Source organism: Nomascus leucogenys, chromosome 17 (assembly GCF_006542625.1).
Source record: "Nomascus leucogenys isolate Asia chromosome 17, Asia_NLE_v1, whole genome shotgun sequence".
NCBI classification, from domain to species: domain Eukaryota; kingdom Metazoa; phylum Chordata; class Mammalia; order Primates; family Hylobatidae; genus Nomascus; species Nomascus leucogenys.
In genome coordinates, this window is record NC_044397.1 from 65,683,223 (window position 1) to 65,689,222 (window position 6,000).

The window sequence follows — 6,000 nt, forward strand, 5'->3', positions numbered from 1 at the left end:
AAGGCTAAAGGGTTAGGTAAGAAAGAAAATGAAAAACATGAAAGATAAAGGGGAAAAAAAGAGAGTTAGGTAAGGAGCACATCTTGAAGGTTTTGTATATGATTAAGGATAAACGGAGTTTGAATTTTATTAATGGGCAAAAAAGAGCCACAAGAGGCTTTTAAGCAGAGAAATATCACCATTGTTCCAAGCAAGAATGGGAAAAGTATCAGATGGGTTCCAACCACATGCTAAAAGGCTGCTGTAGTAATCCAGAATATCTAGACAGGACAGCTGAACTCAGTGTTCAGTCACGCAGTGTGGCAACCTCCACTTTCAATGGAGTACTATCTTAGCTTCTCAACTACATAAGAAAACAGATCCTGTGGCTTAGATGACCATAATCATACTCTTTTGGGAACTAGGGGATCTTTGCCCACCTTCCCAATAAATCTGGGAGTATAAGCCATTTTATAATCTAACTGTGTCTTATTGTCCAAAATAACATTATCAAACCCTGACATTTAGTTTCAAAAGTAAATTCAGCAAAAAAATTGGATTCCAGACTTTAAGGAGATTATGTATGCCAGTGTTACATCTATTGCATCTAATATAGGACCCTAGCTGTGAAGGCCTTTAAGAATAGTATCATTTTATGGAAGCATGCCTTTTTTGGCTTGTAAAGACTACCCTCTTGACTTTGAGAAACTAAGTCATCATCTTCACGTGTAATTAAATCAAAGATGCAAATTCTCATCTAAAATTTACTCATACATCTTTTAGAAACCCATAGAACTATAATTTCTTTTTTTCTATACGGCAACCCAAATCCTTATGAATGCGATAAGGTAATAAGAAAGATGTCTTAAAGAAAAAACAGAATAACTGTTACTTATGGGGGCCAGATAATCAGCTGTTTTTTACTTAAGGGTATATCTTAAAAAAAAAAAAAAGAGAGAGAGAGAGATGGACAGATTCTTCAAATTAAGCCTATTTAAAAGTGCATTTTAAAAAGTGCACAGGCTTAGAAGGAGGGAAGAGCATTCTACCAGCACTAAATAGCAGCTAAACCCTTACGAGACTTCTGCCACCTTTAAGCCTCCATCTTAAACTCAGAGAAAATAATTAATGGTCTCAAACAGTTAAAAACAGACCAAGCACATCTCTGCTTCTTTTACCATTCTTTCTACTGTCCCCCATAGCTTCTCCCCCATTTCCATTAGTGAAAGAAAGAACTAAAAAAATGTGATTTCAAGGAAAGGTCACTACAAATAGATTTATGGTATTCCTCTCAAATAGGGACGACTCTGTTACTTTAAAAAGTACTAATCAAACACCAGAACTGAGTCCAAATACTTTACCAGGACACCTACAGGAACAATGCCCAACCATTTTTCCATCATGGCACATACAGATGGTGATAACACTGTATTTGTAGGCACGCTGAAGATAAAAGAGAAGAATGGCTGCTGCTTGAGGCCACCTGGCCAGGGCCACTGGCAACCCCAGGCCACACTTGATGTCCAAGAGAGAGGAATCAGTATCTTCGCCTTCCTGAAGTTCCAGTTTCAGCTCAGTCAGAACTGCCTTTTCCACAGCCATTTAGGATTAACTGCAATACTACTCAGTGCTCTCAGCAATTGTTACTTTCAAATCTAGGCTCTACTACACACAAGTTAGGTGCCTAGCCTCTGGCAAATAACTTCAATTTACCTTAATAAAGTATGGGAAAACTACCTGTCTTGCAGAAGTGTTGTGGAGATTAGAAACAATTTAAGTAAAGCTCTTATCACAGTGCTCGGCAGGCAATCAACACATGAGAACTCTTATTACCAAGAGGGTTCTGAATTAAAGAAAGAAAATCTAACCTCTGTATAGTGGTAACGTCACTGAGGTAAGAAATTGCTGGCTTCCCTCTCCTTAGCGTCTAAGAGTTAAAATATTTTATAAAACAATGAAAATCATAAACTGTCTCCTTCAAAATAATAATCTTTTTCCTCATTAACATTCACAGCCTCTTATTCCAGTATTTTAAAAGTAATTGTCCTTGCCACTCATCTACTAAAGAATACAAATGCATATTACACTGATATGCATATCTACAAGAATTGACACTGGTACATTTATTTATGTTCTGTAGAAGCTAAGCTTGGAAAAACAGTGCAGGACCACCACCAGATACTTGGAGAGGACAGAAAACGTCAGCACTTTTTTCTTATTTGAACCTCCCTAACATGAAAATAATCCAACCATCTATAGACAAAAATATTCCCTCACAAATGGTAGACAAGATTCTTTTCTATAATTAGCCCTTTCTTCCTTTGGAAAGCCCTGTGAAGAAAGTGTTGTAATGAAGTACTGCTTCAAAATAAATGATCCATATTATTGCACACTCAGCGAACACACTAGAGAACAGCATCTGGATCTTGGAAAATAAATGTAAAAGAGGCTATTGGTAAATCATGCCAAGGTCACATCAGGATTTCAGAGGATTGCGTGTATTCATGGGAAGAATGAACCACTATAAGCATTCTGGGAAGCACCACGTTATCCAAACAGTGGTAACTCTAATTTCCTCTTTTTCATTAAGATAGGGTACAGTTATCAACCCCAAACATAAACTTGCTGTGTATCACCAGGCAATCTCTTCCTACTAACTCTGAATATGCTCAAGTAGTAAGCATTTAACACTGGAATACAAGTTATAATGCCCAGCACAATTTTAATATAATTTTAACCTTTCAGAGGAGGATAGTTTTGGAAGGCAAAGAATTCTTTGACTCTGCTCAAGAATGAAAGACGAAGTAAAGTCTGTATGTGGCAAGAACCTAAAACAAAACAAACAGCCTAGCCCAACAAAAATAAGCAACTCCTGGATGGTGACTGTGAGATAACCTATACATTCATTCATTCAGTGCAGAAATGTGTGAACAGCTTCTATGTTCAAGGCACACTGCATAGAAACAGTCACAAGTAGGACATGGCTCCTGCCCGGAAGAAATCCAAGGTCAAAAAACGGTGTTTTCAGATAATATTTTACAATAATAGTGTATTATTTTAATACAGGAGTCAGTTTAGAATAATACTGTATTACCAGAGGCAGAAAAACATGAGCTAATAAGACACGCTGAAATGCATTAATAAACATACTGTAAGAGTTTACTAATGAAATCTGTTATCCAATTTCTGGAATATTATTAAAGTTGCAATTTACTTCCTGGAAAAGAATTAACTTATGATACATGTTTTATAAAGGTTGTTCCCCCCACACACCACACAATTTGTAAATTAGGTGCTTTTCAGCTTGCCACGTAGGGCGTGGCACGGGACTTCTCACACTACCTCAGCGACACTTGGATGAGCTCTTACAAGTCTGGACATCGTTTCTGAGCACAGGCCAGTTAACTCCCTAATTCTCCCTAAATCCTGAAACAACACTGCCACCCCTGTGTGCCGTCACCCCCGTCTACTGTTTAAACACATATATCCAGGCTAAAGCATGCCAATCACATCTTCCACTTCTGGAAATCTTTCAGAAACGAACCACAGAGGAAACACCTCTCTCCCAAAATATATTCTCTTCCTCATATTAGAAGCTAGATTACCTGAAAATGGGCTAAAGCTGTGCAAGCGCCCAAGGCCAGGTATTCAGTTCAGTGCGGAGAGTCTAATGACTTAAGTCTGAAAAACCATTCCTTTAACTGGCAAAAAAAACCCCACAAACAAAACAAACAAAAACCCTGGCGGAGATGCTTAAAAAGCAGCAGCTCCAGCACAGGCAAGGAGTGGAAAGAAAGGGAAGTAGGAGAGAGGGGTGGAGTGAGGCGTGGGGACTGCGGCGGCAGCGGGTTGCCCCAGGTCGCGGGCACCGCCCGGGCGGGAACTTGGGCGCCGTGGACGAAAGGTGCGGGGTGACCTTCGGACGAGGCCAACTCAGAGGAGCTGCCGGGCGCGGGGGACCTCTCCGCAGCCGCCCGCTCTCGGGGGCTCACTCGCCCCACAGCGGCGAACGCGGTGCCCCGGATTCCAGCCGGGCTCATCTCGCAGCTCGTCCCCGGGCAGAACGTGGGATGTGTGCAATCTCCGCAGCCCGAAGCCGCGTCAGGGCCTCGGCCCGTCGCCGCCCGGACACACCCCCGCCGCCGCCCGGGTGGCCTCAGTCCCTCCCCGGGCGGCCCGAGCGGGCATCGCTCACCTGCACCGCGAGCCAGTCCGCCGCCCCGAGGGCTCCGGAAGCCGCGGCTGCGTGGCTCCGGCCGGAGGGTACTCGGTCCTTGTCGCCTGGGAGGCCCCGCGCCGGGAGCGGTCGAAGGAGGAGTCTGACGGGTGGCGGGGGAGCCTGGGCGGCTGGAGGAGGAGGACTCCGACGCTTTGCTCTGGGGAGATCCACCCTCCTCCTGGCGGCTCTGCAGCAGCCGCCGCCACAGATCACTTCCGGGGCGCTGGGGAGGGGGGCGGGGCAGCTGGGGAGCGACTTCCTGTCCGTGGGCTGAGAGGAGGGTGATCATGGGCCTGGGCCGGAGAACAATGGCTCGGAGGGCGCAGGCTGCTCGGCCTCCGCCCCCTGTAAGCTGAGGGCTGTCCGCGCTGTCTTTCCGACGGCCCCACCCCCGGCTCTCTGAGCTCCGCGAGGTGAAGTCATCTCCCGGGGGCTCGGGAGTGGCCGCGGGCCTCGCGGAGATTCCCGGATCTCGGCGTCGTCGCCGCGGTGTCCTTGTCTTTCTTTTGGGGACCAGGAGGGGGTTCTTGGGGGAAGGAGGGGAGAACGGAGGCCGCCATCTTGCTTCTAGAGGGTCAGCTCATGTTCCCTGGGCGTCTCAGGGTTGAGGCCGCTCGTGTGGCGTGGCCGGGAGTATTCAGAGCTGAGCTGGCGACGTGGCTTGTAGCGGGCCAAATCCCAGGAGGCGGGTCAGCTGCCCGCCCTGGTTGGAGGGTCTCGTGGCTGCCCTGGGCCTCATCTAACTGCTGACCCCCTGGAGAATTCGCCTTCTCGGACGGTCTGCGAGTTCTTTCTGAGGGGTGTCGGACCCCCCTGCGACCCTGCAGGTGTCGGTGTGGCACTGAGATCATCTTGCAGCCCCATGGCACTGTGATTTGGTAGCTTGTGAGAAGTAGTTTCACTAAATCTGTAAATTTAAGTTAGCAGCTACAGATTCTTATGTTTGACATTTGTTCGCTTATCTCTCTTTGCTCCCCACAGATTGAGTACCAACTACATTCCTGGTATGAGCCATTCAAGGAATGTCCAGTCTTGTGGGCAGACAGACATGAAAGCAAATAATTGCTATTGGAAGTATGGTATATCAAGATGTACAGCGTAAAGAATGGATAGCTTTACTAACTGTAAGTTAGAGTTTTAAAGATAAATAGGCATTTTCTACTACAAAAATAGGGGTGGGATGGCAAATCTGGATCCGAACAGAAAGGAGATGCGGCACGGGGACAAATAATGTGTTGAGAAGGATGGGTAATAATTACAGGTCTTAAAGTTCAAACTTAGGTTGCTGAAAAAGATGAGGCTGGAGAAGAAAACAGGAGCCAAATCACGAATCATTACCTTGGTGAGGCAATGAGTGGACAGATTACAATATAAGCTATTCTTCTGTTGGTAGAGGACAGATAACTTGGGGGGTGGAGGTGGGGGGGCAGAGGAGAAGGGTAAGCAGAGAGCCCACAAGGGGCCATTGCAGAAGCCAATAAAAGAAAACTTAAGGACCCTGTGTGAGTGGTAGTGAGCATCCAAAGGAGATGGATTCCTAAAATATTCAAGAGGCCGTATCAACGATAATTGGTTGCTAGGGGCAGCTGCCAGATAGGAGAAGGGAAGAGGCAATGATGATGCCTTGTTTTGCTTTGAGGGAGGGGCAGGATAAGGGTGTATCTTACCAAATAAGGTAAAGGAGAGTTAGGATGAGTCCTGGGAGGGGACAGACATTTTTGCAGAAAAAAAATGAGTTCAGTTTTGGAGTTGATGAGTGAAGTAGGAGTGGTGCTGTCTAATGGTGGTTGCTATACGGGTCT

The 6,000-nt window shown here is 45.7% G+C and overlaps 1 protein-coding gene across 1 annotated transcript in view; it reads right to left on the reverse strand.

Annotated features, from left to right (window-relative positions):
* Positions 1-5,585, reverse strand: part of RALA (RAS like proto-oncogene A) — a 90,607-nt gene extending 85,022 nt beyond the window's left edge. The window contains exon 1 of the mRNA XM_003268969.4: positions 4,175-5,585. The gene's annotated coding sequence lies outside the window, so the exon portion shown is untranslated. The remainder of the gene's footprint in view (positions 1-4,174) is intronic.
* Positions 5,586-6,000: the final 415 nt, after the last annotated feature.